Below are 12,657 nucleotides of genomic sequence, written 5' to 3'. Positions count from 1 at the left end.
GTCGTCTGCGTAGGAGTGGAAACTGATGTCGTGCTTATGCATAATCTCGCCTAAGGGTAACATGTAAAGTGTAAATAGAAGTGGTCCTAGGACTGTCCCTTGTGGGACACCATATTTAACCTGCACAAATTTAGATGTTTTATTATTGACACTTACACATTGGAAGCGGTCGGTCAGATATGATCTAAACCAGGAGAGTGCAACTCCTTTAATACCTACTGTGTTTTCTAGTCGATCCAGCTAAATGTTGTGGTCTACAGTATCAAAAGCTGCACTAAGATCTAACAGTATAAGGAACGAGATGAGCCCATTATCGGACGATATTAGTAAATCATTCACTACCCTGAGTAAAGCTGTTTCAGTGCTGTGGTTCGGTCTAAATCCTGATTGGAACTTTCCATGGATCCATTTGATTGGAGATAATGGTTTAACTGATTGTAAACTGCTTTTTCCATATGAGCCCATACGTGTGCCCATACGATGACGTGAGCCAATACGATGACGTGAGCCCATATGATGACATGAGCCCATATGATGACGTGAGCCCATACTAGACAGTGAAATAAATTAGACAGAAAATCTGGTGAAACAGAAAACTTGAACTGAGAATCAGTTTTATCTTCAGAACAGAATCTTCAGGCTTTTATCTTCAGGCAACAGAATACATAGTTAAAATAGATCTAGATAAGAATCATCAATCATGCAAATTGTTACTGGTGTTTTTGTAATATTCATTATTATCACATCCATGTTCTGCTGCCACTCATGCTTATGCTACCTGGTACCTAAACACCTTTAGAGGGAATTTCTCAGAGCGAGTCCTCTCTGCAAGAGTCAATGTAAATTAGTCTTCTGCATATTTTTCCTATTCTGCAGGGCCAAGCTGGTGAAATAATGCTAATGTATGTTTTTCTTTAGTTGTTTTCACCTTGATAGTCATTTAAGGTCAGGTCGGTTATGAAATTACATCACTTTGCTGCATGTCTTCTTCCTTAAATTTAACAGCAGCCAACAGCTATTTTAAATTCTCCCTGAAAAGGTCAGTCAGACAATGTAAGGCCACAGAAGATTCAGCTGCACTTTGAGGTATAATCCAGGGATGCTGTTAATATGCTCTTTGTTTTAAAGGTATGGGCTACAGCTAACTGCAGAGCTAGCATTAATCCATCTGCCATCTCTTTCTATTTTGACTCAGTTCAGCTAAATGAAGCTTGGGCTATTTCCTCTGCACCGCTGCAGTGCACTGCTCTACCTGTTCTCTGGTTTTGGCCTGAACAGGTCTGCATTTGGCTGCTGGTTTATTTTCTTGTGATTATCACTCTGCCACTCTGTGTGTAGTCCTGAGGGAGCCTGTGTACATGTGACTCAGCAAAAAGTTGCCCCATAAAACTCATATTTACACATAGGTTCGCTGTAGGGCTGGCTTGAACTCTGCAATTCGGAGTTCTTTCAGTTGAGTGAATATGTTGTGTGTTTGTGCTTGAGTGAGGACAGAGAATGACAGAGATGATCTTGAAAGATGTGAGTGTACGTGAAAATACAGAGTGAATTGTGTGATGGAGTGGGTACCAGTTCCATCACTCAGAAAAATAAAATTATTATCAGAATGTCAAACAGACGTTCATTAAGAACAATAGTTATTTAACCTCTCATAAACCTCTCAGCCTGATTTATATCAATAAAACTAAAGGCTCATGTTAATGTCAGGCAGAGTCAGACAGACAGCTGCTTTAAACGTTCCAACATTATAGCACAAATAAATTACATTCATTTCTTTATTTTATAAAATCGATTTATTTAATGCATATTGTACTTGCATCATATTTTAGGAAAATCTTAAAAACATTAAAGGATATATTTTTACACTGTAAAAAGCTCTTAAAGGGTGTATTTTACACTGTAAAAAGCTCTTAAAAGTTCTGGCAATCATGTTGTTGCTATTCTGAAGACATTTGAAGAAACACATAGTGCTTCTCCAGACCTGTAAACAACAATGACATGCCTATTACAGAACTGAAGGACCAGCTGGTACATCTGGGCACTGTATGGCCACTGTATGACTATACATGATCCACAACACTGTCCCCACCCCATACATCACCCACAACACTGCCCCCCCATACATCACCCACAACACTGTCCCCCATACATCACCCACAACACTGTCCCCCATACATCACCCACAACACTGTCCCCCATACATGATCCACAACACTGTCCCCACCCCATACATCATCCACAACACTGCCCCCCCATACATCACCCACAACACTGTCCCCCCCATACATCACCCACAACACTGTCCCCCATACATCACCCACAACACTGTCCCCCATACATCACCCACAACACTGTCCCCACCCCATACATCACCCACAACACTGTCCCCACCTCATACATGATCCACAACACTGTCCCCCATACATGATCCACAACACTGTCCCCCATATATCATCCACAACACTGTCCCCACCCCATACATCATCCACAACACTGTCCCCACCTCATACATCACCCACAACACTGTCCCCACCTCATACATGATCCACAACACTGTCCCCACCCCATACATCGCCCACAACATTGTCCCTCATACATCACCCACCACACTGTCCCCCATACATCACCCACAACACTGTCCCCCATACATCACCCACAACACTGTCCCTCATACATCACCCACAACACTGTCCCCCCCATACATCACCCACAACACTGTCCCCCCATACATCACCCACAACACTGTCCCCCATACATGATCCACAACACTGTCCCCTATACATCACCCACAACACTGTCCCTCATACATCATCCACAACACTGTCCCTCATACATCACCCACAACACTGTCCCCCCATACATCACCCACAACACTGTCCCCCCATACATCACCCACAACACTGTCCCTCATACATCATCCACAACACTGTCCCTCATACATCACCCACAACACTGTCCCCCCATACATCACCCACAACACTGTCCCCCCATACATCACCCACAACACTGTCCCTCATACATCATCCACAACACTGTCCCCCCATACATCACCCACAACACTGTCCCCCCATACATCACCCACAACACTGTCCCTCATACATCACCCACAACACTGTCCCCACCTCATACATGATCCACAACACTGTCCCCACCTCATACATCACCCACAACACTGTCCCCACCCCATACATCATCCACAACACTGTCCCTCATACATCACCCACAACACTGTCCCCCCATACATCACCCACAACACTGTCCCCCCATACATCACCCACAACACTGTCCCCCATACATGATCCACAACACTGTCCCCACCCCATACATCACCCACAACACTGCCCCCCTATACATCATCCACAACACTGTCCCTCATACATCATCCACAACACTGTCCCTCATACATCACCCACAACACTGTCCCCCATACATCATCCACAACACTGCCCCCCCATACATCACCCACAACACTGTCCCCCATACATCACCCACAACACTGTCCCCCATACATCACCCACAACACTGTCCCCACCCCATACATCACCCACAACACTGTCCCCACCTCATACATCACCCACAACACTGTCCCCACCTCATACATGATCCACAACACTGTCCCCACCCCATACATCACCCACAACACTGTCCCCACCCCATACATCACCCACAACACTGTCCCCACCCCATACATCACCCACAACACTGTCCCCACCTCATACATCACCCACAACACTGTCCCCACCCCATACATGATCCACAACACTGTCCCCCATATATCACCCACAACACTGTCCCCACCTCATACATCACCCACAACACTGTCCCCACCTCATACATGATCCACAACACTGTCCCCCATCATCTACCTCCGAGAGCCAGCGATGGTTATTTAATGCACAATAATGTAAAAATGGTATACAGTATACATCTCTGACCATGTGTACTTCTTGCTTTTGATATGATCTTTATTCCATTAACCATGTAAACACTTGGGTAACCATATTGTGCTTATAGCCATGCGGGCTAGTAAATTCAACATGATGTTGACCAAAAACGTTACTGTAGTGGTAAACATGTCGACTAAGAACATTTGGGTTGAACTGTGAGTAAAAATCTGAACAGCCATTTGGAGAAGTGCCATTCCCACTGGTACTGTTTTTGACATTTTTTATATTAGGTTGTAAAATGTGGATGTCACTTAAAATACTTTCTTCTGTAGTCTAGATTGTTCTTTTTTTGCATCTACAGCAAACGAGATGTATAAGGGAAATGTTTAGCATTATAGACATCTCTCCTTCAGTATTTGGACAGGGAGACAGGTAGCATTTGGACAGGGAGACAGGTAGCACTATATACATCTCTCCTTGAGTATTTGGACAGGGAGACAGGTAACATTTGGACAGGGAGACAGGTAGCACTATAGACATCTCTCGTTGAGTATTTGGACAGGGAGACAGGTAGCACTATAGATATCTCTCCTTGAGTATTTGGACAGGGAGACAGGTAGCATTTGGACAGGGAGACAGGTAGCACTATAGACATCTCTCCTTGAGTATTTGGACAGGGAGACAGGTAGCACTATAGACATCTCTCCTTGAGTATTTGGACAGGGAGACAGGTAGCACTATAGACATCTCTCCTTGAGTATTTGGACAGGGAGACAGGTAGCACTATAGAAATCTCTCCTTGAGTATTTGGACAGGGAGACAGGTAGTATTTGGACAGGGAGACAGGTAGCACTATAGATATCTCTCCTTGAGTATTTGGACAGGGAGACAGGTAGCACTATAGAAATCTCTCCTTGAGTATTTGGACAGGGAGACAGGTAGTATTTGGACAGGGAGACAGGTAGCACTATAGATATCTCTCCTTGAGTATTTGGACAGGGAGACAGGTAGTATTTGGACAGGGAGACAGGTAGCACTATAGATATCTCTCCTTGAGTATTTGGACAGGGAGACAGGTAGCACTATAGACATCTCTCCTTGAGTATTTGGACATGCATGCATCCCTGTTTCAGATCTGTCTACTAATTGTGTTTCCTTCTCTTGGCTCCTTGATCTCCTACTTAAATAACACTAGTTAAATGTATCTATAACAGGCTATAGGAGAAGCTAATGCCACTTTTATCCTTGGTTACAATAAATAAATAAAAATGTGCATGATTTAGTTGTTCTCTATGGATATAACATTGATGATCTGCTAATACAGGCTGACGTGTTTTAAACTGTTCACGGGTTGTGGGAGATCTTTGAGTACTTTATGAAGAGATTAAGCTTTCTTAGCTTCCAAATAGATGAAAGCAAATGAGAAAAATGCAAAAGCAAATAAAAAAGCAAACTTTTAAGATATTACAAAAATGAGTTTTGATGCATGTATCAGTATTGAGGGAGCCTCCATTTTCTTCTCCCTTCTTTAATGTGTATATGCAAAGACAAACAAGAGCAGCAGATAGTATTGATGTTATCCTGTGTATAATGAGTCAGTCGCTGTGATGGCAGGGAGTGCAAAATAAAAGTAAGTGATAAAGACAAGTCTCAGGCAAAAAGGAGGATGTAATGAATAAGGTGCACAAACCAAAAACCCGTAACACTATCCAAATTAAGGATATAATAACCAGCAGTCAACTGGTACTACACTGAAAAAAAATGTGGAGTAGGGTTTACTTAAAAAAAACTTAGGAAAGTTTTTCCATGTAAAAATAGCAAGTAAATTTAACAAAGCATATATTCAAGTAATATTTACTCATACTTCTCAGTGTGTTTAACTACACAAGCTGGGAAACAGCTTCTTTTCACAAGCCATCAGACTCATCAACACACTGATGAGAACTACATGAACATTTCAAAGTTACCTAGGAACATTCTATGCATATTTCTTTCAGCATGCCTCGTGCACTTACCCTTGCACCTTACATATTGCATCCAAATTACTTGAATCATAACCTACACTGTAAAAAATGATTTTTTGATTTACTTTTTGTAAATATTATTAAGTTTATTTAAGTACTATCTAAAAGAATAATCTAGTACAGTCTAGTTACTTAAGAATTTCACATAAAATTATATGCAATACTTGGTGTTTCTTTGTAATTGTTTGTCTTCAAATACATTTGTAAATTTTAGTCTAAATGGCAAAGTAAAATTTATGTTTTTGTAATTTTTTCTTTTTGTGAGATGCAAAACTGAAAACAACAAGTAAAAGGTCACTTGCAGAATCCACGCATGCGCAGTGATGTCAACAAGTCAAACATTTTTCACACGGAGTGCATCAGAGATTTAACGTATAGTTTAACGTATATTTTCCACCTTTAAAATAAATGTTATGTTTAGATGTGAGATGAGCCTGTCATGTTAACGAACCAAACGATTAGCTTAACTCAGGCAATGTTAGTTTATTTCCAGTTCGGATTATTGACCTGCCTGACAGAAGTATTAGCAAAGTAACTTATGCTAACTGGGATTAGCAATTTACGTTCAGAAATACGGATGGTCACCATTAATGTATTAACAGTGTAGATATCATTTGAATGTACTTTAGATTCAAGTGTGTTTTTGGAAAGGCTTCGCCGTGTTAACGTCTAAGTTATGTGCCTGGAGTTATTGTAGTTTAGTAGGGGGCGGGACATTCATCTACCCAGAGTGCCACTCGAGTTCATCTTAGGCACTGTTACCGTGTCTAGTAGCTAGAATAGAGAGGTGAGTGAGGTTGTGTTTTATATAGGTGTTCAGAAGAGTGAAGTGTTAATTTCTTGTGTGATGTTGACACACTGTTTGTGTTAGTGTTGTGTCGTTTGCGATCGATCCGGCTCTAAGAGCTGGCTCCACAATGGGAGTCATTTTAGTATCCTATTTGGGAGCCGCTTTTTCCTTCAGTATTGCGCTAGTGCTCTGCAAGTGCCACAGTTTTTTTCCAACATCATTTTTATTTGTCCTTCAGTGCCTCACTGTCTCTCCCTCTCCTTGTGCATATTGCTCTGCTTCTGCCAGTGGTAGAGAGCGGAGTTTATTTCCTCAGTCGGTGCCTAAGCAAAGTTTATACTTGGCGCATCACGACCAGCGCGAGGGTCCTTGCGCCGAAAATGACGCAATTGCGGTGGCTCCGCCCCTGCGTGAGGACCCCCGTGCGAAGCGAGGTTGTGCACCTCTTCAGCGCAATGAACAAAGTTATGTATGTCGGGTTCATACACCTTTACAAGGTGGAATTCAAGCACTTGTACGTCACTTTTCAATATTGAAAAAGGCCATTTTCAATATTTACCAGCACCGTAAACTTAAATATTTATACATTATTCGAAATAATTTGATTCAGTCAGACAGCTATTTGTTGTGAAACAAAATACAGTTACATTTTCATGTACTTTACTTTAGCACTTTTCAAACCTGGAACACAATGCAACATTAATTTTCGTCAGGTAAATGTTCCTTCCCCTGTTTTTGAGGGGTGTTTCTTTATACTACCACATATCGTTTCGGAGAACACTGGAAAGAATGTCTCCACTGCCCACATGTCAAGCGTGTGCTCCACACATCTGACCAATCACATGCAGCTTTCAGTTAATAATGTGGTGGGAAAACACTGGAAAAAAAAGTTATCTCCAATTTTTTTTGTGATAATTTAATAATTGGTTATAATAAAAGTTTTATTTATAAAGCATTGTTATGCAGCATTTTTACTCATCACAAGTGCAGGAACAGTCAAAAGTTAACAGGAATCTGCAACTTTAGACATTTCAGTAAACTATTCTGCATTGCATTTGCAAAAGACCAAACTGGCCAAAAGTCTGTCTGTCTGTCATTTGTGCACGATGAGGCCGTAGAATTATGCCCCCATAGCTGAAAACTCGCTCCACTTTTGTCAATATATTTTTTTCTCGATGTAGATGTCTTCAAATACACAATTCATGCTGAGATAGAACTGGATATTATGATGGTGACAGAGAGTCTCTCTTCCCTGAGTTCAGATACAGAACATGCTTTCTGAAACAGACCCCCTCTCACTATCCACACGCAATCATGACCTAACACTCTGCACATTAATCGTGGATGCACTTAAAGGACTGGATTTATATAGCATGACACAACATAGCATACACATGAAAGCTAAGCGGTATCAACGTAGCCCAGAGAATACGAAGTTAGCTAAAGTCAGCTAGCAAAAGAAAAGTAGCAACTACCGTTCTTTGTGCAACTTCTTGCAGGTTTTGCATGTTGCACTTCGTTTTTTATTGAGTACTTCGTAATTTATGTACCCAAAAGAAATTACTCTCGGTAGCGCCATTATCTGCCTTTAGCATTTTTTTGTTGTCTTTTTAATTTGATTGGTTGTGCTGCAGCTCATGCATACACACACACACACACACGTACAGAGTGTGGAAAAGCAGAGGACGGTCTGCGTCAGAAGGACGGAAATTAAATTAATGGGACGCACTTTATAAATATTAATATGCGTTTTAAATTTTAGATTTGGGGTAAAAAAAAAATCAAGTGTTTGCAAGTAAACAGGTTCAAGTCCAATTCAAGTCCCAAGTTATTGTTGTAAAAGTCCAAGTCAAGTCTAAGTCTCTGAATATTTTTTCAAGTCAAGTCAAAAGTCTTAATATTAATGACTCGAGTCTGACTCGAGTCCAAGTCATGTGACTCGAGTCCCCACCTCTGGTGTGTGCGTGTGAGTGAGTTAGTGAGTGATTATCAATGTCCTATCTATATGTTTGCTTAATTTCACATTGGAACTGGTTAAACGCAATTTCAAACTTCTGTGTTAACCTTGTTACATAGATTTTTGACAATAAAGTTTCTTGAATCTTGAAATGTTTCAGTAAATGTTCAGTAAAACATTGCAACACATTATGTACAATAAAATTAGATTTTTTTACAACAATGTAGTATGTTACTACAACATTCTACCATTGCTTTTATTGATTACATAATAGTAGTAATTTTTGAAGTTCTTTAGTAACACTTAACTGCCAAATATTTTTGTTTATTACAGTATTAACGTCTGATGCAAAACATGTGTTAAAATGTTACATGCAGTGAATCCAAAGTATTGCACAACATTTACATTTTATGGCATTTGGCAGACGCCCTTATTCAGAGCAACTTACATTTTTATACAAGTGAGCAATTGAGAGTTAAGGGCCTTGCTCAGGGGCACCTCAGTCATGGCCTCAGGTCTGGGAATCGAACCCATGACCCTACGGTCACAAGACTAATTCCCTAACCACCAGGCCATGACTGCCTACATACTGCTAGAAAATTTGCTCCTTTTATTGCTGCAACCGTAACACCAGGTCACACAAGCACAGCAACACAAGAAGAACTCTTCACTCTTACGAACACCTGTATAAAGCGCGTCCTCACTCACCTCTCTATACTAGCAACTAGACACGGTAACTGTGCCTAAGATGAACTCAAGTTGCATTCTGGGTAGATGAATGCCCCGCCCCCTACTAAATAACAATAACATCAGGGCTAGCCTGTGACACTACAATATATAAAGATTTAAATATTCTTAAAATATTCACATATTGATTTACAGAAAAAAGACTTCAGCAGTTAAACTACATAACTAAGACGGTAACATGGTGAAAAGTTACCAAAAACACACTTGAATCTAAAGTACATTCAAATGATTTTATTTACATTTACATCATTTTGCAGACGCTCTTATCCAGAGCGTCTTACAAAGTGCTTTGCATCCGATCACAGAATTCATCCTAGGAAATAGTCTGGATGGGCCAGAATTCAAGAAACCATTGAGTCAGACTACTACTAAACTACAGGAGTCAGTGTCATTACCTAGTGTATTGCAAGTTAGACATTCGCCAAGAAGCACAAATAACCATAGACAGACATACAATTTAAGAACAACGGCAAGTGTTATCAGCTGAGTTAGATCTCTGGTAAGAACTCAACAAACAGGTGGGTCTTCAGTCCACGCTTGAAGATAGCAATAGACTCTGCAGTCCTAGCAGCTAATGGAAGATCGTTTCACCATCTTGGAGCCAGGATGGAGAATAGTCTGGAGCTTTGTCTTCCATGAGACTTTAAACATGGCGTTTCTAGTCGAGCCAAGCTTGAGGTTCTGAGTGTTCGCTGTACGGATCAGCTTTTGACCATGGACATCATGTAGGGAGGGGCCAGTCCATTTTTGGCTTTGTAAGCAAGCATCAAGGTTTTATATCTGATGCGTGCCGCTACTGGAAGCCAGTGAAGAGAGCGCAGCAGAGGAGACACATGTGAGAACTTGGGGAGATTGAAGTCGTGCTGCAGCATTCTGAATTAGTTGTAGAGGTCTTCCATAGAGGAAGACCTGCAGAATTGCAGTAGTCCAGCTTAGAGATTACTAGAGACTGCACAAGCAGTAGCTTCCTGTGAAAGGAAGGGTCGTATTCTCCATATGTTGCAGAGGAGAAATCTGCAGGATCTGTTCAGTTTTGAAACGTGTTGAGAAGGACAACTCGTTGTCCAACATTACACCCAGGCTTTGTGCAGTTTCTGATGGTGTTAACAAGGTGTTCTCAAAGGAAACTGTGAAGTTGTTGTGTGGGTTTGGGGTTCCTGGAATGTACAGAAGCTCAGTTTGCTAAGTGGTGAGCAGTCATCCATGAAGCAATATCTGCCAAGCATGAGATACGCCTAGAAACCTGGATGTCAGAATGAGGGAAGGAAAGAATTAGCTGGGTGTCATCAGCATAGCAATGATAAGAGAAACCAGGAAACAAAATAATGTCACCAAGGGAACGAGTATATAAAGAGAAGTGAAGAGGGCCTAGGACCAAGCCTTGGGGGACACCAGTGGAAACCAGAGCCAGTCACACCGTGGCTAGAAAGAACAGAGAGGAGCAGAGTTGTATAGTAACGAAGTAGAACTACTTCACTACTGTACTTAAGTACTAAAATGCTGTATCTGTACTTTACTGGAATATTATTTTCTCCTACTTCCACTTTTACTTCACTACATATTTTCCATCAGTTTAATATTTTTACTCCGATACATTTTTTACGTGCTGTATAGTTACTCGTTACATTTATAAACGTTAGCTGGTGCTGTCACCGGGTCAAGCGATCAGGCTGTCTTATGAGAAAACTGCGCATGCTCCGGTCGCGTCTCGTTTACTCTGCTGCTGCCTTCACTGAACACTTGAGCTTCGTAATCTAGGTTCCCTTGACACATCGTGACTGCCGCAAGGGTCCACGCGGCAAAAATGACGCAATTGCCGGCAATGTGCGTGCGAAGTTACAAGGTGGAATTCATACACTTGTACGGCACTTTGAAGGTAAATTTTCAGTATTTTCCAGCACCTTCAGCTTAATTTACATATTTATACAAATATACTCGGAATTATTCCAAATAATTCGCGTTTTATCTCATTAAAAGAGAGATGGTACTATGTTTGGTAACAGCAGAAGAGCAGCATAAGTGCTGCATAATAAGCTTGTTGGCGTTTTAATGTACATATATTGGCACCTTCCACACCTTCAACATCGAGTGATTGTGGCAGTGAGGGTGAGGAAGGAGACCACCCTGGCCCTACCTAGAGACAGGGTTTGAGGAAGGAGACCACCCTGGCCCTACCTAGAGACAGTGTTTGCGTTTGCTGGAGTGAAAGTAAATTCCTATAGGATGAAGTGCCATTTCTGGTGAAATATTGGCCTTCAAAAAATCACCTTCGAACTTGAAGAAACACATCAATGTAAGTTATAAATATAACGCACATAAGACACTCCAGCTTAAGCTATCAGTAAGCTGGAGCTAAATCTTAGCTAACTAAACTAATTATGTTCATGACGGGCTGCAGTATTCACTTAACATTAGCTGGCAATCATAAAGGCGATGTCACTCTGAGTTGTGTTTTTAGCAACAGTAATCCGTGTCTCTTTTCATGCTGACTAATCATGTGCCCATTTTTATAGTGTAGTGTTTTTATAGGGTAAGGGCATTTATTGAGGGTAAACGCAGGGCAGTAGGATCACCATTAGAATCTGACAGATGGATTTTATGTCCAAAATACACCTCGTTTTCTCAGCTAAATTAAGGCAAACTTGTACTTTTGCGTCAAACCTACGACGTAGCGGGACATAGGCTATCTGTTTTTTGTGTACGAAGTGTTAAGCCCAGTTTTTTTTAAGTTGCTACTTGTTTGTACATACATAACACTTGTATTTGTGGTCTTTGACATCTTTGATTTGTAAGTGATATATAAAAACAATTGATAATCAAACTTTGACGGCTTTCTTTAATTCATTCAAAACACAATACTTGTACTTTTTACTTTCAGTACTTGAGTAATAAATTTTTTTATTTTTTTGAAAAAAAAACTTTTTGCAATACTTAAGTACAAAAAATGCTGAATACTTCTGTACTTCTACTTAAGTAAAGTTTTTAAAGAACACTTCAACTTCTACTCAAGTCAATTTTTTGATAGAGTACTTGTGCTTTTACTCAAGTATGGGTCTCTAATACTTTATACAACACTGGAGAGGAGGATGTTGTGGTTGACCATGTCAAAGGCTGAAAGATCTAGAAGAATTAAAACTGATGATAGCTTGTTAGCCTTGGCAGCATGGAGCATCTCAATCACTGCTTTGAGGGCAGTTTCTGTTGAGTGTGCCCGTTTGAAGCCAGACTGATTAGGATCATGGAGTTGATTCT

The 12,657-nt window shown here is 40.8% G+C and overlaps 1 protein-coding gene across 3 annotated transcripts in view; it reads left to right on the top strand.

The window, feature by feature from the left end:
* ank1a (ankyrin 1, erythrocytic a) overlaps positions 1–12,657 on the top strand; it is a 179,583-nt gene that overhangs the window by 13,013 nt on the left and 153,913 nt on the right. The window lies entirely within an intron of this gene.

This window comes from Brachyhypopomus gauderio, unplaced genomic scaffold (genome assembly GCF_052324685.1).
Source record: "Brachyhypopomus gauderio isolate BG-103 unplaced genomic scaffold, BGAUD_0.2 sc51, whole genome shotgun sequence".
NCBI lineage: Eukaryota > Metazoa > Chordata > Actinopteri > Gymnotiformes > Hypopomidae > Brachyhypopomus > Brachyhypopomus gauderio.
This window is presented reverse-complemented; position numbering and strand designations above follow the sequence as displayed.